Below are 25,068 nucleotides of genomic sequence, written 5' to 3' on the forward strand. Positions count from 1 at the left end.
AAGTACCCAGATTAAGATTTGATAGGTGTACTAGGTTTTTATTTACTATTCATATGATTGAGGGGGCAACAAGAATGTCCTTGTAGCCCCTCCACCTACCCAAAGATTTTATGGATAGTCTGAAATTTCACCATGAAGACTCATTTGTTAAGGTTCTGATATTCCATTTATATTTCTTTCCCTCTTATAACTTTATAGTTACAAAGTACTTCCATGAACAAATGTTATCTTATTTAATTTTGAAAACAATCTTATGAAGATTTTTATCATATATGCTTTAGAGATAAAGAAATACAACTTCAAGGCAATTTACCAATCTAAGGTCATTCCATTGACATGGTGGAGCTAGGGCTTGAGCCTAGGTTCATTGATTCCAGCATCCTCTTTTCCTCAGGCTCTTACCTCAGAAGGAGACACAAATGTATTAACAGTTAAATACCTTAGTGTATATTAGTCACACAGATCACTTGCTCCATGCCACTCACCAAGAGGAGAATTCTGAGGAAATGAGAGTTGTAAATTCTATATTGGAAAAGAGAAACCGATTACAGAGAGAAGATGGAGCATAGTTTTGGAGGCTGGGGCAAGCCTAGGGAAGTTAGACTTTGGTGAGATGTGACAATGGGCCTAGGATGGACACTATCTTAATATAAATGTACAAAATTCATATTTCTTCATTCACCACTTCTTCGTGAAAACTACATTTTGTTCTTCAAATTTTTATTTGAATTCTAGTTGGTTAACATGTAGTGTAATATTGGTTTCAGGATAGAATTTAGTGATTTGTCACATATAAAACCTTGTGCTCAACACAAGTGCCTTCCTTAATACCCATCACCCATTTAGCCCACCTCCCTCCATTAACCCTCAGTTTGTTCTCTATGGTTAAGAGTCTCTTATGTTTTGCTTCCCTCTCTTTTTTTCCCCCTTCCCCTGTATTCATCTGGCAAAAACTACATTTTAACTTAACCTTAATAAAAGGTGTGTAGAAAGTTTCTATCATCATTATATTGATAATCATCTAGATCTTATCAAAGTACAAGATGCTGAATATTAGAATCATATACTTGATATCCCCATAAGAGTTCTTTAAAAATCTTTAATATAATCGTTTCATTGGGAAACACAAGCTATTTTTATGATACAGGTAACACTGGTGGGGTTAAGATCTGTTCTTTGTCTTTCATGTGGGAGGCTTTCTTTAAAAGTCTGCTGATCTTTGGCAATCCATTCATATTGGAGAACAAGAGGTGCAAGCACATGCACACACACACACACACACACACACACACACACACACACACAAACACACTGGTAATTCTAGGTATATGGGCAGTTATGTTGATTGGTGTCTTCATTAGAGGGTTGTGGGCACGGATCCCAGTATTTTGTAGGTGGAGCTCCACATACCCTCATCTGTATATCTTTTCTTTATAGCTCATCTCTATGTGTAGAGAGGAACCTTCCAATTTTCTTTTTGGGGGTGAAACAGATGGTCATCAGAGTTTAGGGGGCTGAGGGAAGGAAAGAGGCAATAGATGGGGATCTTGCTCTCCCCATACATAGACTTTTATTAACCTCCCATTTTGGTTCAGTTTGGTCCAGTACATTCCCACCTCCGCTTTTTTTCTTTGAGTCCAGAATCTGTTTAGGTACACTTCTCCAGAGAATAAACCCTCTGAAGCATGTGCAGGACACACAACCAAACTAAGAGTGTGGGTAAGATTCAAACAGTGGGGAGGGTGAGGAAACCTTTCTGTGCAAGAATAATACAACCAAAGACATGAAGTTGGAGGCAAACCAGAGTGAATGGGAAATAACCAATAATTCACCTTACCTAGAGTGAAGCACACATGAAGAACTGAGTTAGGAGCAAAATAAAGGTGGTAACAGAGACTGCAGCTTCAAAGAGAATACTAAGAAGCCTGGACTTTCTTCTGGAGGTGCCAAGGAGCCAGCTTCCTCATACTAGTTCATTAAATTATGAAGACAGCTTCTGAGTGCATGGTAGATTACTAGAAGGGGGTCACGCATGAATTGAGTTGGGATGCTTCTCTGTGATTTTGACACAATTGACTGTGTTTCTGTTGGGGTCTCCACACCCAAAGTATTTCATATGCATAATGCTGGAGCTTACAGATCCTCAGAGGGTTATCATGCTTGGGAGACTTGATGTTCTTTTTTGTGATCTGCACCTTTCTGATAGTGAAACCGTCTTGTTCTAATGTGAGAGCTCACAGACGTCTCCCGTCTTCTAGATGTTATCAGTTACAGCACTCCTGCAGGTGGGCCGCATGGCCATGGAGCCAGAGACCCTCAGATGAGAAGAGGCTTGAAAGGACCTTAAAACTTTGTAAATGCAGTTTTACTAAATGTCATAGAAATGGACTCCTAGGATTTTTATGCCATTTAATCGGGAGCAAAACGAGAGACGAAATGTTTGTTGCCTAGTACCTTGCTCCGTTCTGCAAAGGCCTTTTATGCTTTTGATGATGATGGTAGTGATAATTTAGAAACATGTTTTGCCCACGTATGTGTACTATAGTAAGACGGTTTTCTTTCTGAGCAGCCTAGGAAGAACGTTCTTTTTTATAGGCCTCAGATACAAGTTCTCTCCCTCAGACTGTTTGCCCAAGCCTTAAAAATACGGCATGATTACACAAGCACTCTGGAATTTAGATTAAGCAGCATTCAATTCGAAAATCTAATCACATCATCTAAATATCATTAAGTTCTAATAGGCTGATTGATAGGGACCAAAGCTGTTTTTGCCTGGTGCTGCATGCCTTTCCCTCAGCCAGCCTTTTCAAACTAAGATGTTGATAAAGGCATCTATAAATCTTAATAGTTGGAGACAGTTTAAAAGCATAGTTCACTGGGTAAGGTCACACCCACTTAAGTGACCTATTTTGTATACTTTTCAAAAATAGGTTAATTAACTTAATAGAAATAATAGGACTCTCGTATTGATGTGCAATTACTACTAAAACAAGTTTTTTTTTTTTTTTTTCTTTCCAAGTGAACACGATGTTCATGAAATTGAGGGCATAATAGCCATGACAAGAACCAGGCTTAGCAAGGCAGGTCATGTGCAGTGAGTACATTTCAGACTTGCCCTTTAAAACCTGCTTTTATTCCAGTGCTGGGATGTGGGCATACCTCCACTAAAGCATTTCACTCCCAGCACTCTCTCAGTTTGCACTGCGTGGGGGTGGATTATTCTAGCTGTTGTTGTTTTCCCAATCACTAAAACAGCAGTCTATGTAGGCCCTGTTCCCTAAAGACTTCAGCATGCATAGGAACCTCAATGAATCTCAGTCTCTCTTCTTTTTAAACTGAGGCTGTTTTCTCCATTTTTCTAACAAATGATTCATCTGGTATCCCGGGAGAAGCATGGTTTCAAAGGAGACTGCAGTGTAGGAGGGCAAGGGAGTGCCCAGGCAAGAGTCCTATTTGGGACAAGTTACATTATCCTAAAGCAGCCTCGTTTTATTTATTTTTTGTTGTTGTGTAGTGCCTGATTCAAATTTTCTGCTCCCAAAGCAAAGCATTTTATCCTAGTCTTAGACCTCTTGCTGATGGTTATAACCTTTTAATTCTATTATTGATCGCTAACTTTGCATAATTTGATTTTTCCATTCATCTGTTCCTTACAATATACCTCACTGATGTTTTATATCATAAGTTGAGCATATGAGTATTATATTATTCTTCAGAACTTTTATTTATTTAAAAAAAATTTTTTTTAACGTTTATTTATTTTTGAGACAGAGAGAGACACAGCATGAACGGGGGAGGGACAGAGAGAGAGAGAGACACAGAATCGGAAGCAGGCTCCAGGCTCTGAGCCATCAGCCCAGAGCACAACGCGGGGCTCGAACTCACGGACCGCGAGATCGTGACCTGAGCTGAAGTCGGACGCTTAACCGATTGAGCCACCCAGGCGCCCGTCTTCAGAACTTTTAAATATAGCTTAAATAGTAAGTTACATTTTAAAAAGTTAATTTCCCTCCTCCATGCGATTTCTTGTATCACAAACAACTGTGTCTGTGGACATTGCTGAGTCCCTCATGGCTTGAATTGTCCTTGGCCCAGGTGGTCTGAGAGGCAGTTAGCAGTACACATTCATAGGAAGGCGGGTTGTTCTTGCAAGTTAGTCATGATGTATGCATTGACCTGAAAGGTTCATTTTGAACCAGAGGTCCTCAATGGACTCCTCACTCACCTTCCAGAAATGTCACCATTTTCCCACTTGCTTATACTGCCTTGACAACACAGCCTTAAATGGAAACAAGTTTTGTTTGCATGTATGTGTGCATGCACAAAGAAAATAACAGATCAAACTAGTCTATGGGCCTGTCACTATGTTAGAAAGAACCTTATAACCATCCCCCAGCAATGGGATCTTCATTAGGAACATGACTTTCTTACAGAAGGTTGTAATGCTTATGAAGTTCAGTTTTCTGACTTCTTGTGAGAGCATAGGCATATGAGAGAACTCTTTGGTTTTATGTTGAGTAACGGAATGGTTCACTCTCCAGTGCATGGAACCCACCCCACTTGAATATGCTAGTTTCCTCCTAATGGCTAGGTTAATGTTGGTGGTTTTCCCTCCCAAGCATTTTCTCTAGAGTTAAGCAGCATCTCTTTCTTGAAAGCAAAACCCTCATTTCCTATTTCATATCCTCTAATTTGCCTAGTATAAGGTCCAATTCAGAGCAAGTATTCATTAAAAACATTTTAGTTAATTAACTACAAAACGTCTGGCTTTGGTTTAGGAGAGAATAAGAGATTGGGCAGGGAAAGCACTGGCACACAAGAGAAGTAAAATCAAAAGGATATCTTTTTATGTTACTTTTTTTCTTAAATAATAAAAGTATTATATATGGCTTGTGGAAAATTTGGGAGCCCAGCAATGTTTTAAAAATCACCCAGCTGCTCCTGGCTATATGCTTAAGATAACTGAAAATAGGTTGTTACACGAATGTTCATAGCATTATTCATAATATCCAAAAGTAGAAACAAATATTCATCAATGAATGAATGAATAAATAAAATGTGGCATGTCCATACAATGGAATATTATTTGACAATAAAAAGCAATGAAGTACTGACACATGTTACAATGTAGATGAATCTTGAAAACATTGTGCTAAGTGAAAGAAGCCATTCACAAAAGACCACACATTGTATGATTCATTCATATAAAATGTCCAGAGCAGGGAAATCTATAGAGACAGAAATTATATTAGTGTTTGCTTAGGGGTGGGAATGGGGGACTTGTGGGTAGAAGCTAAAGGGTACAGGATTTTTTTTGGAAGTGATAAAAATGTTCTAAAATTGACTGTGGTGTAATGGTCATACAACTCAGTGGATAGATTAAGAACCACTGAAATTTTTTAATGGGTGAATTTGGATGGTATGTGAACTATATCTCAAGAAAGCTGTTATACAAAAAGTTAATCATCTAAAACTCAATCCTGAAATGTCTACTAATTAATGGCATTTTGTTATATTTCCTGTATTTCCTTCTAGTCTCACTTTACATAAATCTAAAATGTTTCATAGTTTGGCTCATACTTTGTGTACAGTTTCTATATAGTGTTTTTCATTTACCTTTTTTTTTTTTTTTAATTTTTTATTTATTTATTTATTTATTTATTTATTTATTTATTTATTTATTTTTGGGACAGAGAGAGACAGAGCATGAACGGGGGAGGGGCAGAGAGAGAGGGAGACACAGAATCTGAAACAGGCTCCAGGCTCTGAGCCATCAGCCCAGAGCCTGACGCGGGGCTCAAACTCACGGACCGCGAGATCGTGACCTGGCTGAAGTCGGACGCTTAACCGACTACGCCACCCAGGCGCCCCTTCATTTACCTTTTTATCATGAACATTTTCTCATCCCATTAAGAACATTTTTGTAAACACAGTTCTAATGGCAGCATAATAACTTACCTCATGATTATCACATAATTTCCATAGCCATTCTTCTAGTGTTGGACATTTTAGCTTGTGTCTATTTTTCACAATTGTGAATAGCAAGTTGCATTTTAGAAAGGCTGTGAGACCTTTTATTGTCATTTCTGAGCATAAAAGTTTTATGTTAAGGGAAAGAAACATGCAGAGAGTAATGCCTTCATTGAGTTTTAGACCAAAGTTTCCGAAAATAAAAGCTTTGTGTCTTGGTTTTATTTAGCCTTTGGGTGGAGCAAAGTAAATTTTCATCAGGAGTCACTAAAAGGGCAAGACCCACCTTCTCAGGGGGAATTTTGAGGTCAAAATGCAGATTAGCCCCACCTCAGCAGCCCAGCAAGTGGAGCAGTCTCCCACTCTTCTGTGTGAACACGTGGACAGGGTCTCAGCCTGACTGAGTTCGTGCATTTATTATATAAGAAGTTCTCTTTTTCTTGAAGCATCTTCTCTGGAGAAAAGGATTAAAGGCTGCAGTCTTTTCACTAGAAATATTTATTAATATTATTTTAAAATGTTTATTTATTTATTTTGAGGGGGGGGAGGGAGGGAATATGAGAATTCCAAGCAGGCTCCATGCTGTCGGCACAGAGCCCAGTGTGGGGCTCGATACCACAAACTGTAACATCATGACCTGAGCTGAAATCAAGAGTCAGAGGCTTGGCCAACTGAGCCACCCAGGCACCCCTTTATTTTTTTTGACAGAAAAAAATTAAATGTAGTTTTAGACAGTGATTACCTTTCATCTGGTTCATCATATTTTATATTCTTATTTGAGGCTGATGAAAATATTTAGAACTTTAACACCTCTGTATCTTAGCTCCAATTTTAATGTACTTCTTAATGTTGTATTCTGTTTGGTCTTCGGTTGAACAGTATCTCCCCCAATTTTACTTTATACCTTCCCTTCTCCTTAATACTGTCCAGTTCTCATTTGGAAGGTGTAAGGAAGTGCTTCATCTGTTGTAGAGAAGAGGATGTGGATCCTGTATATTTTCCAATCATTGCATTCTTAACCTATTACATGTACATTTGTGTGGTCCTTACTGACTTGACCTGATCATATTGCAAAGTACAAACATATTACTTAAGGAAAGGAGAGCCAGGCACTAATGGTCTTTTTTCATTAGCCAAAGCCCACTTCATAATTTCTGTTTTCTAACTTGGAGAAAAAGAAGTTTAGCTAGATTTAGAGACTTTTCTAAGTCACATAGCAAGAAGCTAAGAACAAGAGTGAGACCCCCTGCCAAACTATTCCACAAGAATTCATAAGCTTCCAGGCTCAGTTTTACAGTATATAAGTGGTTGCATAGGTTAAGAAAAATAATTTAATCTCCATGTATCCAAGTTGAACTGGTATCCTCCAAATTTCAAGCGAAGAAAGACCCTTAGAGGAAGAACTTAACAGAATTAAAATTATGTGACCTGAACCATGGTTCCTTTCCCATTCAATTATTTCCTTTTAACCACTGATGGCTTTTTGTGCTTGGCTGGGTATGCTAGTCAAGCCTATGTTATGAAAGAGAAATAAGACACTTAATCCTGTGAATCATTAACCTGCATTGGCCTCCTTTCCCAGTAGCTTGCCCTTCCTGTATGTAGTCTGTTTACTCACTTCTGAGCCAAGTCTCCAACGTCTCTTATTATTGAGTGTAGGGACACCTGGATCACAGGGAGTTGGGCCTTTGTTTTATTCTGACGATGACGTGACTGATTATACAGCTCCAGGCATTTGCATGTTTCAAAGGCATTTTTAAAGTTTATTGCTTGTGAAAACCTAGTTAGTAAAATATCATTAATTTTTTTTTCTTTTTTCTTTTTTTTTTTTTTTAAACAAATGAGGCTGTTGAACTTAGGGAAGTTTTGACTTGCCAAAAGCTCCACAACAAGTCAGTGGCAGAATTCAAATGGGTGTACACTCTTATATACTTAGTTCGGTGTCTAACTCATTGAGGCATATTTTTGTTTTTTATTTATAAATCCAGGTAGGACTGACTTGAGTCATTTGTAGTTAATAAATTTTTGTGTTTGATCTGTTGCCACTGAAGCCTTGCTCAGACTTATCAGTATTATATTCTCTGGAAAGAGCTGGAGAAACCTAACCTCAGAAACACAGCAGTCAGTAGGTTCAGTGAGACCTAACCAGGAGATCACCTTTGGGCTACAGATTTTTCTTCTGTGAACAGGAAGTCCTCATCAGGATCTTAGAGGCGACAGGAATAGAGTGATTACTCATTGATTTAGATTCCAAGGTCTGGCCACCTTCTGTGAAATATGAATCCCATGGAATATGAGTGATTTTGTATAAAGGTCTCTAGGACTTGGTGCTGGGGCATCGACTGTTTCAGTTTCTCAGTAGTGGGAACTTAGAAAAGAAATGACTTTTGCATGGTCATATTGAAAAGCAGAGGCAGAGTATGGGGTAACATCCATGTTTCTTGGCTTCTTTCCTTGGGCTGTAACCACTAGACTTCATAGATAAATATTTACTCAAGGAAGAATGCTTAGCATTGAAAGAGTGAAGTCTTAAGATGGGTAAGATACACAAAATACTCCTACATAAGTCATTATATTGACATCTGTGGCCACATATTGGTCCATGAAGGGAAAAGTTCTAGCCACTGAAACCTCAGCCACTAGCAACTTACTCTTTAGGCCATCTTTGTAATTATGGCACTGACTAGCCCAAGTCTTAGGTTATTTCATCATGATATTTTCAGTATAGCATTGACTATATCAGTGATTAGCAGCTTCCTATTAATTCATACTCCCTTCCCCTTGTCATTCTTTTTTTGATGTTTATTTATTTTTGAGAGAGAGTGAGGGACAGAGAAAGAAGGAGACACAGAATTTGAAGTAGGCTGCAGGCTCTGAGCTGTCAGCACAGAGCCTGATGCAGGGCTTGAACTCACAAACTGTGAGATCATGACCTGAGCTGAAGTCGGGTGCTTAACCTACTCAGCCACCCAGGTGCCTCTTCCCCTTATCATTCTGATGACCCTAGCATATGTTGCTGTATGTTCTTACTCTCTGCACATAACACTAGTTTTTACTTTGCATGTTTAGACACTGATGGAGGCACTAGTAAGTTCTGCGTGTAGATTTTAGAGTCCAGGGTAGTCAAGGAATAAACAACAGAGAAAGAGAACATCAGTTTGACTAAGACGAGGATATAATCTTGATGGGCCTCAGTGACCCCAGGCTAAGACTAGAGCAGCTTAGACTTAGTGTTTTGAACCCTTTAATGAAAGCTGTTTTAAAATAAAGCATATGGACATAGGGCAGGATACACTGAGAATACAGAACAATGCTGGAGTAAAGCCAAGAGCATGTGGCAAGACTATCCAGGGGGCCAAGACCAGGGGCATTGGGTTGGACTAAAATGCTCCTCTCCCTGATATACACATAACTAACTTCCTCACTCCCTTCAAGTCTTCGCTTAAATGTCATCTTCTCAATGAGACCTACAAATCTATGCTGACCCACCTATTTAAACTTGCAATGATTTGAATGAGTTAATTGAAACCTCATGTTGATTATTCCTGCATAACACAAGAAAATGTAATGCAATGAATGGTGAGCTCAGTGGTGTTCCACATCTTGGTTTTTATTTTAATGCTCCTTGCAAATAATGGTATTTGGTTAGTGTAAATATTAATAATATTTACTCACGAGAAAGGAACAGAATGTTCTCCTTTTTCTAGCTATACTCTGAATTCTTGTATTCAGGATTTCCCTGAAAGATTAAAAGTTAAATAAAGTGATATTGATAGAGTTGGCATACATGATCTTTGTTTATACTGATACAGCACATTTTGTCATTCCATTTGTTTCTTCCCCATGGTTACTTTTTTTTTCTCAATGGAAATTTGCAACTTCAGATTGCTTTTTCCATCTTTTTGATGTCAGTGAGGAAGGAAAGAAGCAGGGTACATTTGCTGAACTTAAAGATACTTGGTGTGTTTAAATAGAAATAAAGCATACCAGAGAGGCGCAGTAGGTGAGTTTCATCAGTAATGCAGGGTAATTTAAGTATTAAATGCGTCAGGCTGATTATTTCCACTTTATTCATTGTAGGTATGGCTTATAAAGACTTGGTAGGTGCACTTGCCTATGGCCCTCCCACCTGTGTTTGGGATGAGCTCATCATACTTCACAAACATAGCTGACAGGAGATGGTCTCTATGTCGACTAAGAAACACCTATTTGGGGTTGTATAAGGTGAACTACTACTGACTCAGTCTGTGATTCTTTTCTGTCTAAATCAGTGCTGGGATGTGATTAACTGTGCAATGCCTCACCAGAAGCACCAGGGTTTTTCTATGGTTCTCAAACCAAATTCAAGTTTTGGAATTATGGTGTCTGTTTAAATTCCAAGTGGCTGAGATAAAGTCTCAGTTAACATTTACACATTGGATTATCATCTCCTAGTAAATTCAGAGTATTGGTAGAAAATGTATGGGTCAGTCTGATCTGGGTTCGAATCTTTCTACTACCTTATTGTGTGAATTCTATTGAATGAAACTCTCTGGACCTCCACTTCTTTGTAAAATTGGATAGTTTCAAGACAATGGCTTCACATTTCTTAATTACATGTTCATTTTTTAGAATAGTTGCAAATAATTTGCAATATCTGTCATCCAAGTATTTCCTGTCCCCCTACCCCCTTCCTCCTTGCTCTTGTATCATGGTAACTGATACAGCAGCCTACCTACAGCAAGCATTACAAAATCTCCAGGTGTGTGTTCTGATAGGCTGGGTCCTCTCACTGAGCCCAGACTCAGTTTGGGTACTGTGTTCTATTAGCTGGGATCTCAGAGTATGGGATGATTTGCCAATTATCTAATCCTTAAAACATCTTTAGGAGTTGAGGAGGAGGCCGATTTTCTCCCTTAGGTATGCATCTTGGGAAACATACCACCTCACACCTATCTACTTTTCTGGGGCTTTGCATGGCTGGGTAGAAAGTGAAGCACAAGAGTTTAAGTCACTTATTCAGGATCCACAACAGTAAATAGTGAAACTAGTATTCAAAGCAAGGTCCACATAATTCCAGAGCCTGGATTCTTAATTGATAGGCTGATCTCAAAGAGTTAGCTCTCAAATCCTTCATCATATCTAAAAATAAGATAATAAAATCTAGTGCTGCAATGTTGAATCAGGAAATTCAGATTTCACTTTTGAGCTTCACTACTGACTTCACCTCAGGCAACTCAATCATCCTTGGATGATTTTGCCATGAAGAAAATGAGGATCATGATGTCTGTTGCTTAGGGGTAGAATAAGCATTAAAAAATAAAACACAATAGCATCAGTAAAGCCCTTTGGTCTCCAGAGAGGATGAGCATTGCATGAATTTCTAGTGTTAATATTTCATGTTGAAGACTTCTGAGCACATTCATTTTAAATGCAAAAAAAGGTAAACTTTGGACCATGAATATCCTGATTCTGGGAATTAAATGGTAACCAATCTTGAAATAGTTATAGCAGTGCCAAAAGAGGGTAGAGTAATGGAACAATATCACCTAGCTAACTCCCAGAGAAGGCTTCTGGATTGTTTCAGTTAGCAGCAAGAGTATGTATTTTGTGGGCCCAGAGCATATTAATCAACTGCACTATGCCAAGATTGAGTTCTGTTTTTTACTAGAGATCTGTTCTAAATCACTTTGTTCATAATATTGTCATCAAGTGTGCCATCCGCAAACGGGACACGTCACAAAAGGAGCAAAGAAGCTTTTGTCCCAAAGTATAACTCCCAGAATAAGCCAAGAAAGATAACATTGAGGATTAAGACATGTTTCTGGGAAAGGTTTTCCTTCCAAACTCCAGAATACTACTGAGTGTACATTGCCACACCTACTCCCCAGGGCAAACAGCATGCAATTCTGTACACAAATATACTTAGTGATGTCTCTCCTGGGAACTTTTAGAAGTACTGCCTTTTCCTGGGTGCCAGAAAGACAATCAGCCTACCAGGAGGTGCCTCTGCAAGTGTGTGTGTGTGTGTGTGTGTGTGTGTGTGTGTGTGTGTGCATGTGTACACACATGCACATAAAAGCACCAAGGTGTTTTGTTGTTAGTTGTTTTTTTGTTTTGTTTTGTTTTGTTTTGTTTTAGAATGATCCTTTTGCTGGCCAGTACCAGAATGATCTAATTATGTGTGCTTTACTGATTCTCATGTACCAAAATCCATTTTCAAGTTTAACTAGGTTTTCTTAATGGACTTTTCCTTAAAAACACACTCAGTCACACTTGAGTGTGATCACACTTATCTTTCCTCTCACTAGGATAGAACTCAATTCCATTCATAAGGAGAAAATATATAAAAATGTTTCCATTTTGGAAACATTATCCATTATCGCTAAAACTTCTCCAAAAACTTCTAGATTGATGTGAGAGAGAGAGAGAGAGAGAGAGAGAGAAAGAGAATAAAGGAGGAGGAGGAAGAAGTGGGAAGGGGAGAAAGGGGAGGAAGAGGAGAGAAAAGAATGAAGAAATGGAGGGGCGCCTGGGTGGCTCAGTCGGTTAAGCGGCCGACTTCGGCCCAGGTCATGATCTCGCGGTCTGTGAGTTCAAGCCCCGCGTCGGGCTCTGTGCTGACAGCTCAGAGCCTGGAGCCCGTTTCAGATTCTGTGTCTCCCTCTCTCTGACCCTCCCCTGTTCATGCTCTGTCTCTCTCTGTCTCAAAAATAAATAAACGTTAAAAAAAAAATAATATTTTAAAAAAGAAATGGAAATAAAAAGCAATTAAGCTTAAAAAACAAGCCAGATGAAGCTCTGGCAACATATATAAATAACTTTACTTTAAGAAAGTCTTTCAAGGGTTAAAAGAATTTTTTTCTCCAGCTAAGAGGTTCAAACCTTCTGACCTTTTACCCTGTCTTGTCTATTGATCATTGAGCACTCTGAGATGAACAGATGACCAGGTGCTGAGCACACTTTAAAGAAAGTTACTTTGCTGGAAAATATTTCCCTACTCAGGTATCTTTAATAGCTCAGTACGTGACCTTGGCATGACCCAAAAGGAGGCAGCTCGTTCAAGCAGGTAGAATACCAGGTCATCTCAGCACTGCCCTCATTCATAATGTTCTTTTTCTAACACCGAGCCAAGCCTGTGACCATGCTGCCTTCTTTATTTTGCAATAATCAGGGGCTTCTTCCTTTCTCACCCTTGTTTCCTGCCCTGAGGCTCTTTTGACAATAGTAAGTATAAATTGAAACCTGTATTTCTTTGCAGAACAAAGACTGGAATGAATTCATTGAAAAGTAGCTTTTTAAACCTTTGGACCCATTTATCAAAATTCTATATGAGTGTGTTTCCTGGTGACCCAATTAATTGAAATATTTTTTTTTTTTCTGAAGCCAAAGGAGAAAGGCTGGTATTGTTTTATATGCTTTCTCATTTTAGTTGTATATCACTTTCCATTTTGCAGTGTGCTGAGCTTAGCATATTTTCTTTTTTCTTTTTTGTCACTATCCCCTCTGCCTCTACTTTCCAGTCTTATGAAGAAATGGGGTTAGCTACTTGACCGTAACCACATGAGGAGTTGGCAGTGGAGAGTGGATTAAGATTTCCATCATCCTAGTAATTGGGCCTGTTTAATCCCAATCCTGCACAAATCCTTCTTGTTAAAAGTTGGAAGTTTTAATTTTATCTTCTTCAAGTCAACAACGGAGTTTTCAGCCTGCATCTGGAGAGTTGTGACTTCTTCTTAGTTCTTGTCTATAGCTGGCATATTGGAAATTGGCAGAATGTTCGGTCAGGAGAGGAGGGAGATCTCAGTAAAGCACCACAAAAATTCCACTCCCCCCTCCCCAGCATACCCATTTCATTGCCCCAATTTTGTATGGCTGGCAACTGATGATGTTTGGGTTGTAAAAAAAAATCATTTTGCCCCACTTCTTTGGGCAGACTGAAGACAGGATTGAGGTCAGAACTAGAGCAAAGTATTTGGTTTTGTTGAAGAAGCTGAAATAAGAACCACTTTGGAAGAGATGTGTAGATAAAAGTGTTGCTGTGGTCTGAATCACCAGATGCTTGCTTGTAGAAGTTGGAGTGTGGGAGTGTGTTTCTCTATTGGCATTTTGACACAGAGGCAGGTGAGATCAATGCCACCTTTCTGCAAAGTACTCTAAAACCCCTTCTTCCTTCATTAATATTTTTCCTTTGAAGATAAAGGAGCTGCCTTTAGTATGTGTTAGCATTCCTTTCACAGTTAAATTACTGTTTAGTGGTATGTGATTTCTTTGTTACGCTAGAATGTGGTAGATACTCTTCATATATAAGCCCTGGATTTCAGGCTTTGTTTTTAGGATGAAGATCTATTATCTTTTCTTTTTTCTTTTTTGGCAAGAACCTGTTGGGGATAAGACACATTTCATGAGGCAAATTAAAAATAAATATTTAAATTCATTTTTTTTCCTTTATCTAAAAAGTTCAAAGCACTTATGGTCATTATTGCTCTCAGGTCAATCCTCTGAGACAAATGTATTTATTTTTGACCTACAGATAAGAAATCAAAGTACAGATTATTAAAGGCATAGTATCACATGATTTATACTTATTAGGTTCTCAGTAAACGTTTGGAATGTATTGAATAGTAAGTTTCTTTCTGATAGTAGTCTAGAGCAATGCTTTACAATTTTTCTTATGTTATAGGACGCTAGAAATTGATACTACTTATATGGCACATGGAATAGGTCTTTTCAAGGAACATCTCTAGTAATAACATAATGTAGAAAGTTGTAAATCTTGAAAAATGTTATGCTACAATGTATCTGTTGAGAGTAATGCTGCCACAGAGCTCATGGGTTGGACTGCTAGTCTGTGCTAGTAAACAGACAGTGTAGGAGTATCATGCCTACTATGATGCTGGAGATTCGAATGGCTTAGAAGGAGACACAAACACTAGGATTCCAGCCAGTTCACATCTTAAAGTATTTCAAGACAATTGGTTCTTGTACAAATGGTACAAGGTACATGTATGCGTATGCTGAGGGTGGGGTGTGCTTTATACTCCACCCTTATTCCTACCTCGTACTCCGTGACTAGAGTTGGTCTGTGGCAACAACAGCTTCTCCGTTCTGAAGAACATCTGTGGGCCAGAGCATTGCCCAACTCATTGCCTAACTCAACAGTCAAAGAGAGAAGTTTTATCACTTGCCACCTTGAGATACCCCAACTTTGGGTGGATTCGGGAGCATAGCCTACAGTTTTAGAACATTTAGTTTGATGGAGTACTGAATGTTTGAGAGCTCCATCTTCTTCATCTTTCTTTTGGCCTTGTGTGGTATTTTGCCCAGACTTGTTTATCCTGCAGCAGGAGAGAGTTGTACTGTGAGCGAGGGCCAGCTGGAGGAGTATTCTTTGTAAAGAAAGTACTTGACCTTGATATGGAAGATATCAGCATGATGATGATTATGCTTTCCAACATTTCAGGCACTATTCCAAGATCATATAGTGAATCCTTACAACATCTCTATGAATGAGGTAACTACTATCATTATCCCCATTTTATGAATAAGGAAACTGAGGCAAAGAGGCTCAGTAACTTTTCCAAGGTGATATGAGTAATACATTGCAGAGCCAGAATGCAAAGCTAGAATGTCTGGCTCCAGAGCCTGTGGCCTTGCTTTACTTCTCCTCTAAGTAGGGATGGGGAAAAGCACCTTAGGGAACAGATTCATGGAATACAGTGGTCCTAGTGGCTGGGTGAGCCCTATTCTGAATTATACTTGAAGAGGTACAGAAAGGAGATGGGGGAATGTGTGAAAACAGTTTCTGTGGGTGGAAGCAGCCATACTGGCTGCCATGGCAAGCCATGTTGGAGCCTGCCTGGCGACTGCAGCAAGACTTCCTCTCTTTACAGGTTGGGGGCACTAAAACGGGGAACTGGAAAGACAGGCTGGCATCACCTACTTGAGGCAGGTGAAGAAAGGGAAACATACAGTAGAGGCATTGGTATTTTGTGGTTAGATGAGGACATGGCCTAATGCGAAAAGTCACTCATTAGTTACATCAATGTTTGGATGCTCTTTGACAGAGCTATAGGAGTGATTTGAGGGTGGGTTTTGGTCTTGACCCTGTGCCACAGTAAACAAAATGAAACTCTCCTTGAGCTAAAGGTAATGGAGATGAAAGTGTGTTTACATAGATGAGCAGTGGGATTTATCCAGTGACTCTGGAAGGTAATCCCAGGGTTCAGTGCTCCATGAATACCATGCCGTGTTCTTAAGCTGGTAAATTACTGTGAGCTTTTATGAGAATGGATTGTGGGAAGCATCTAGATGAAATTCAGCCTGTTTCACCTTGAGTCCAGGGCCCACTAATGCACTCCAGGTGTGCAGGCTGCCCAGGCTTTCTGCCTTGGAAGCCTCAAAAAAGAACTTTCATCCCAAAAGGGAAGCTTTGAAGAATACCAAGGATCTTTCTATCTTTCCTTGTTTTTTGTATTCTTTCTGCCCACATTTGGTAATTGGAGATATTTGTGGTGTTAAAGCCAGACTTGTTCCTTCTCAGCCTTCCCCTCCAACAGTGAAATTTTAAGCCTGTGGCTTCAATTGTGCACAGCAGTGATTTCTCTGCAGTGTCCCTCAGATGTAAAAGGAGAATGGCTGAAATACTAGAAAGGGGGATGTAGGAAATCACCAAACGACAATTTTCCACGTCTATAGATCCTTTCATCTGAGGGCAAAAGAAGCTAGAGAGGGTGCCCTCCAAAAAGATTGAGGGGGGTGCACAATTTAAAACTCTCTGGTTATGGGCTAAGGAACTAAAGATCAAAGCACTGTGTCCTCAGAATTACACAGTGAGTCACTGGAAAAACTCTGAGTAAAAGTCAGGCATCCTGTTCTCCAATCTTACATGGCTAATAAGTACAATTGGCTTTAAATAGTGCATTTATTTTTTTTTATTTAGATCCAATACTATCTTAAAGAATATAATTATGTGCGCATTATAGATTAAGATTTTCAAGCCCTAGAGCATTATGAGCTATTTTGCCATGATGATAAAGTGGGTGAGGTGAAAAGGTGCCTGAGAAGCCCTCATGTCTGTTGTGTGGTCCCTATGCTTCCAAGGCATATCGGCCTCCCTTAAAAAACCACTGCCATTATTCAGGCCGTCTTGTGGCTTCCATTTAAAAGTTCTCCTTTAAGAGAGATTTTTCCAAAGCTAAATTAACAGCTATGAGGTGCACTGGGTAAGTCTGTGATTTACTTTTTTCCAATTTTGACTGCTGTAAGCATTTCAGTCTGTTGCCCACTAGTTCAGATCAACATACTGGTTTTAACTTTATCTCCAATGTAATGATTTAACATAATATAGACTAATGTGTTTGCAGGGTTGAGGGCAGTAGAATTTGCTTGAACAGGAAATATGTAAGTTCTGTAAATGTTTTAATGTTCCCTTCAATTTGGGCTCTTTTTCCTTTCTTCGTATTTTTTAATGTTTATTTCTGAGAGAGAGAGAGAGAGAGAGAGAGAATGCACAAGTGGGGGAGTAGAGAGCGAGGGAGACATACACTCTAAAGCAGTCTCCAGACTCTGAGATGTCAGCACAGAGCTCGATGTGGAGCTTGAATCCATGAATGGTGGGATCATGACCTGAGCCTAAGTTGGTTGCTTAACCAACTGAGACATCCGGGCATCCCTAGATTCCTTTTCATATGTCCTCTTGATATATGCCAGTTTCTGATCATGGGTGATCTGACTTGAAGGTCAGATGACTTGAAATTCAGATGGTTAAATTGTGTGTGTATGTGCACATGTGCACACGCACATGGTGTTCATATAGTAAAGGAGAGTCAGAGTTGTCAATCTTCTCACCACCTTCCAGAAGCTGGAACAAACATCCACTGCAGAGAGGAGTTCTAATGCACCTTCCCTAAGCATGTTCTAAGAAGTCACCTCCCAGAGAAAAATTTGAGGCATCTGTCTCTTCACTTCTTAGAAAATTAAGGGGCATTGACTCTCTGGGACTGTTACCTAGAGAGGTGAGACACAGGACAGTCACCTTTGGGGCCATCCAATAAGTATATTAGGGTCAAGGAAGCTTTTGCAAATCTTTTGAAATGTGTGTAAATATCAATAACAAGGCTGTAGTGAAATGAATATGAGCTTCGCAGTAAGACAAACTAGGGCTTAATGTTGGCCCCACCACTTTCTAGATGTGTAAGCTTAGATTGATGACTTAATTGGCATGACCCTCAGTTTTCTCCTTTGAAAAAATGAGGATTGGGGTGCCTGGGTGGCTCAGTTGGTTGAGCATCTGACTTCGGCTCAGGCTATGATCTCACAGCTCGTGAGTTCGAGCCTGGTGTCAGGCTCTGTGCTGACACCTTGGAGCCTGGAGCCTGCTTCAGATTCTGTGCCTCCCTCTCTCTGCCCCAACCCACTTGCATTCTGTCTCTGTCTCTCTCAAAAATAAACAAACATTAAAAAAAAGAAAAAAAAAGAAAAAATGAGGATAGTAATAACTATCACATGGATTTGTTGTGAGGACTAAGAATATATATATGAAGTTTCTAGGATATAGACTTTGAATAAATATTAGTTTTACTTTCCCTCTGTCTTAACCACCTGATTGGTATTTTTTTATATTAAGCATAATTTACTGTCAAATTGGTTTGCATACATTACCCAGTGCTCATCCCATCAGGTGCTCTCCTCAATGCCCGTCACCCACTTTTCCCTCTCCCCCACCCCCATCAACTCTCAGTTTGTTCTCAGTATTTAAGAGTCTCTTATGGTTTGCCTCCCTCCCTCTCTGTAACTTCCCCTCCCCCTTTCCTTCCCCCATGGTCTTCTGTTAAGTTTCTCAGGATCCACATATGAGTGAAAACATATGGTATCTTTTTTTCTCTGCCTGACTTATTTCACTTAGCATAATACCCTCCAGTTCCATCCACATTGCTACAAATGGCCAGATTTCATTCTTTCTCATTGCCAAGTAGTATCCCATTGTATATATAAACCACATCTTTATCCATTCGTCATTTAGGCTCTTTCCATAATTTGGCTATTGTTGAAAGTGCTGCTATAAACATTGGGGTACAAGTGTCCCTATGCATCAGCACTCCTGTATCCCTTGGGTAAATTCCTAGCAGTGCTATTCCTGGGTCATAGGGGAGATCTATTTTTTTAATTTATTTTTTTTTAACATTTATTTGTTATTGAGAGACAGAGCACAATCATGGGAGGGGCAGAGAGAGGAGGAGACACAGAATCCGAAGCAGGCTCCAGGCTCTGAGCTGTCAGCACAGAGCCCGACGTGGGGCTTGAACTCACAAATCGTGAGATCATGACCTGAGGTGAAGTTGGACGCCCAACTGACTGAGCCACCCAGGCACCCCAGGGTAGATCTATTTTTAATTTTTTGAGGAATCTCCACACTGTTTCCCAAGGCGGCTGTACCAGTTTGCATTCCCACCAACAGTGCAAGAAGGTTCCCATTTATCCACATCCTCTTCAGCATCTAGAGTCACCTGATTGTATCCTCACTTGGCTAAGAATAGGGAAAGAAGAAAGCTCTTTTGTGTCTCTCCCTATAAGGCACTAATCAAATCACGAACGCTCCACCCTCATGACTTAATTACCTTGCAAAGGCCCCATCTTTGAATACCATTACATTGGGGATTAGGGCTTCAAATTATGAATTTGGGGGATAACACATTTAATTCATAACATGCCTCTCCCTTTTGCATATCTGATTTGGAAAATCTATATGCTCTAATTTGTTTTGTGTTTTTTTCTCTATAAAACATTATCAAAGTCTTCTCAAAACTTGAATGGACGTTTGGATTTTGTTGAATCTTTTCATGATTTGCCTTTAACACATGTATGATTCCATCTGTCATTTGATTTTCTTAGCCTATGTGAAATTCAGAATAAAAGTTCACTGACAGAAAGTAATTCAGCATGCTGAATTTGCATATCAAAGCCTGGTCAGCAGGTATGGCCCTAGACTGAGGAAGATAGGCAATCCATGACTATGTTGGAGTCTGGCCTTGCCCACATGGCCTGGTTGATTCATCACCTGTCAGGGAGACTGTAACACTAATTACTGTAATACATAAACCCCCAAATTTCAATGATGTAATAAGTACAAATTTATTTTTTCCTTACATCAAGTTTAATCAGATGTTCTTGATTGATCGGAAGCTCTTCTCCAAGCAGAATTGTTTTCCATCATGTGGTTCCTTCTATCTTGTGGCTTTACCATTTTCAACAGATTCATGACTTCCAGAGTCACCCTGTAAGAAGAAAGCATGAGGGATTATGAATCGGGAGGTTTTTAGGGGCCAAGTCTGAAAGTGTCTCAGATCATTGTCATTGATATTCCATTGACTAGGACTTACATGGCCATACTGAACTGCAGGGATAGCTAGAAAATGTGATATAGCTGTGTGTCCAAGAAGAAGAGGAAATAGGTTTAGTGATCAGCCAGCAATCTCTGACAAATGTCATCCTTCCAGACTTACATTTCTTTTCTTTCTTTGACTGACCCTTGTTCCAATGTATGGCATATTGATTTGTGATTTTAATTCTAGTTTGGCTAACTCCTTTTTTATGAGATTTTGATTTACTTAACTTGCCCTCATCTGATAGCCTTTTGACTCAGATTCTTGACCCTGTCTTCTGGCCATTTTTCATTCAGAGAAGATTAGAGTTAGAACATTTTAGAGATCACTGAGTTTGACAGTGGTTTTTATACTAGAGGTACTAATTTCCAAAGACCATTGGTAAGCTCACTTAGTACATCTAAACAAAACATGAATATATCAAAATCTGTGTTTCTAAGGCTTTCTTCTTTATAATGCTTGGACATTTTGAAAGAGGAAGAGGTTAGTAAGAAGGAAGGTATGATGTGTTCATGGATGTTAGCCCTTGCTTTGACTCTCATTAGCCATGTGAAAATTTTCTCTTTTTTTTTATTTTTTATTTTTTTAATGTTTATTTATTTGTGAGAAACAGAATGTGAGTGGGGGAGATGCAGAGAGAGAGTGAGACAAAGAATCCGAAGCAGGCTCCAGGCTCTGAGCTGTCAGCACAGAGCCTGACACGGGGCTCAAACTCACAAACGGTGAGATCCTGACCTGAAGTTGGAGGCTCAACCGACTGAGCCACACAGGCACCCTGAAAATTTTCTCATCTTCTAATGGGCTTAATGCAATACAGAGAAGAAATATTGGAAACTTATACATCCAAAGAGCAATGTTATCTCTGGTGGTGAGATTATGAATAATTTTTGGCTTGGTTTGGTTTTCTATTTTTTCTGTTTTTTATTTTCCTCCAAATTTTATGCAGTGGCAATGTGTTCATTTTGTATTTACTTCCCCTCCCAAGCCCAGTATCTCTTAAGATGTAAAACTCATGAAGAGCAAAAAGGATGGAGATTGTTACCAGCCCCAACTACCTCACAAAGTTATTATGAGAATCACATGAAACAATGTAGAAGAGTGTACTTTGAAAAATGAATAATAACTAATAAGGTAATGCTGGCAGGTTATTGCCAGCAGGGTAGATTTAGCCTTAAAAATTTTAGAGTTTCTGTGTAGGGGCAGCAGGAATGCACGCAGAAATCCTGAATCTCTTGAATTCACCATTTGGGTTTGCTGCTCCTCCAAGAGGAGGAAATTCCACAGGTCCAAAATGCATATTTGTTCTCACAAAGACAAAAATGGAAGATTATTTGTGGCTGGTATAGACTGACCATAAATTAATCAGCCTTCAGATCATCATTTAATTAAAAAAAGTTTTTTAAGTGTTTGTTTATTTTTGAGAGAGAGAGAGAGACACAGACAGAGCACGAGTCGGGGAGGGACAGAGAGAGAAGGAGACACAGAATCCCAAGCAGGCTCCAGGCTCTGAGCTATCAGCACAGAGCCTGATATGGGGCTCACACCCATGAACCATGAGATCATGACCTGAGCTGAAGTCAGACACTTGACTGACTAAGCCACCCAGGCGCCCCTCAGATCATCATTTTAAAGTCCACAGAGAAAAAATTATGTTAGCAAGGAATTACACCATGTTCTTGAATAACCTGAGGAGAGAGAATAGAAGAAGGCAGATAGATGACAATTGCCTGCCCGCTAATCTGAAGACTCTCCTATTGGTATGTCATGCTGACCACATAGAAATGTGATGAAACTGCTTGTTGGTGGTGAATCTCACATGGAAACTCTTAGTTCACTCATCAGGCTTCCCTCAACTTTTGTGATTATAGGCCACCATCGAAAGGTTTTATTTAAATTAAATTGATCTTTCATGCGTTTTTCTGTCTGTAAAAGTAATACATACTTATAAAATTTAGACCTTTAAGAGATATATTATGGAGAAAAAGAAAAAGCCTCCCATAATCTTAGACTTAACTACTGATAGCATGGTTCTTTTTTTATATTTCTTCAAAATTTTTCCATGCATATATGAGCATGTTTACTATTCATTGTCCTAACAAAAATGTGTTTCTATGCCATATACAGTTTCGCACAATTTTCTCATATTACATCTTGGACATATTTTACAGGAGGATTTTGATACCAGTTTTCTTTTCTTATATTCCTTCAGAACCCCTTAGACCCTGATTTGTATGGTAAATACCTTACAAAGTTAATAAAGAAGGGAGCTGGAGGGCGACTTTTGTTGTTGTTTTCCTTTAAGCAAGAGATTTTTAGGTTTGGCCATATTGGCCAATCTATTACTTGTGATCGTTGTATTAATAGTGTGAATCCTGAAGTAATGATTTCAGGAAAGCAATTTTTTTTCCACCCTGTCATTCTTTCCAGCAATGAGCTTGTGAAAACTAACTGAATTTAGAGGTGATGTTGCTTTGCTCTGGAAAGAAGGAATGAGTGAGTTATTTACCTAGAAACAAACCTAATCTAGTCACTAGAGAGAGAATTTCAATTCATTATCTTGGTATGTGGGATTTTCTTGGTCCATCTCTCTAGCCTCAACTCCCAGCATCCCATCCCATGTACATGTGCTTCAGACACATTGTATTTCTTGCTGCTCCTCACCTTTGTGTTTTTGCATTGATTTACCCTCTACTGGGTTACTGTTTGCTAGCCTCTTTGCTAGGTGAGGCTTTCATGTTCATTAGCTCTTTGGTCCGGTTTTGCTAGACTCCCTAGACAAAGAAAGGAAACGCCTTTTCCTCTTCTCTGCTTCTCTATTATGATGGTTCAGATGCTATAGTATAATTTGCCTTATGTGTCTTCACCCTTTTAATTTTTTTTTATCGTGGCATAATTTATACACAATAAAGTGCACAAATCTTAAGTATACAGTTGATGAGTTTGCCATGTCTGAATTTGTACCTGGACTGTGAGCTTTCAGAGTTTTGGAACCATATTTTATTCATTCTTACAGCTCCAGAGATACTTAGTAGTGCCTGAATGAATGAGCGACCACAATAATTTCCTCAGTCTGTCTAGTGTCGATTCCTTTATGGGAAAGGGACATTAAAGTTTGTTTCTTGTAGGAGTGTGGAACCAGTTGTATTTGTTCACCTCCTTGCTATTAGCCCTAAAAGAGATACAGCCTGAATTATTATTGATTTCCTCAGGGGCGATTATGGATCTATGAATAAAAACAAGTTGCATCCATTTTTCTACCCATTTGATAAAGTTATATGAGAAACTATAAATCTTAAAAAAAAGAAACTATAAATCTCAAGACTTGAAGTAGACAGAAAAGAGATGTAGTTAAGATCAAACTGCCTTTTTCTGACAATTTGTTCCTAATAGAAAAAAAAGCAACAAATCCCTCCCTTAAATTCCTAAATCTAGGTTTAAGTTGCTTAAGAACTGGAATGACATTTAATTTCAAAATTACTTCTCCCATTAAGAGTTGCTGACATACTAAAGGAAATGGTATTTATGCATTTTTTAAAGCTAGATATCAGAAAACTTAGAGTAATTTGATTTAACAAAAGGGTTTAGTAGCCTTCCTTGAAAGATGATCCTGAAATCAATCCCTTTAATTTACATTAGGCTCTCCAAGGAAATAAACAAACTTCCCTATTTAAAATGAGGCTGGTCTAGTTACCTTCTCTGTGCTAGAAAATCCAGGCTGAAATATCAGTACCTTGCTCTAATTCAGATTTTAAACTTTTTTTTTGTAAATTTATATAACAGTTTATTTTATACTTTTATTTACATTTTTACCTAAGCTCATTCAGATTTCATAATTTTTCTATGAGGAAAACATTAACTCTGTTGCAGTGGGAAAACAGATTAACTCTTTTTTTGAAAGGTATATATAGAAATAGGCAATATATAGCACCAAATGGACCTGCTTTTTTCACTATCCTTAGTGACCTAGATGGCCTTATCCTTTCTCTGCCTGTCTTAGTATTCTTATACTACTACCCTTATTCTATTAATTAATTAATCAGCTCATTCATTCACATAATCAGTCATTGTTGATGCCAATTATGTACAAGGCACTCCATACTCTGGGGATACAAAGATGACAAGTTCAGATTAAAATTTTATCTCTGCTCTCTGTTCTTAAGAAATTATTTTTTATTCTCTGTGGTTCATTGGCTCAAGTTAATGAGTACCCATTTAGGATTTATTCTGTGCTCAGTACTGTTCAAGATCGTAATCAAAATCTCTCTAGAAGCTAGCAATTCATCCCATTGATTTAAATAGTGACTAATGAATTTTCAGTTCTTTGTGTGGTTAATGTTATACGTTTCATTAGTAATAATGAAATGGAAGATCTAAGCAAACTCCTTTTTCCTGGGAAACATGTATCTTCCTAGTTCCCAATATTAATTGTCTAAATAATTTTAGCTAATGCTGTATCACTGCAGGGCTTTTAAAGAAACAATATCCTTTTTCAAATTGTTATTGTAAATTCACAAAGAATGTATTTATGTCAAATGTTATTGTTCATTTTTGGAGGAATTGAGTGGTTTGTTGGCAGAGTTGGGAGTAGATATGTGATTGCTTAAATCTTACATTGTGTTAAGATATGGACTAGCGACAAACAGACAAAAATTAATCATATGTGCTTTGGTCATGGATCTGCTTTATGGAAACTTGAGTTTTTGTGTAACAGCTTGAAACCATTACCTGATCAGGC

The 25,068-nt window shown here is 38.7% G+C and overlaps 1 protein-coding gene across 3 annotated transcripts in view; it reads left to right on the plus strand.

The window, feature by feature from the left end:
- RAD51B (RAD51 paralog B) overlaps positions 1-25,068 on the plus strand; it is a 641,285-nt gene that overhangs the window by 287,571 nt on the left and 328,646 nt on the right. The window lies entirely within an intron of this gene.

Source organism: Panthera tigris, chromosome B3 (assembly GCF_018350195.1).
Source record: "Panthera tigris isolate Pti1 chromosome B3, P.tigris_Pti1_mat1.1, whole genome shotgun sequence".
Lineage (NCBI taxonomy): Eukaryota > Metazoa > Chordata > Mammalia > Carnivora > Felidae > Panthera > Panthera tigris.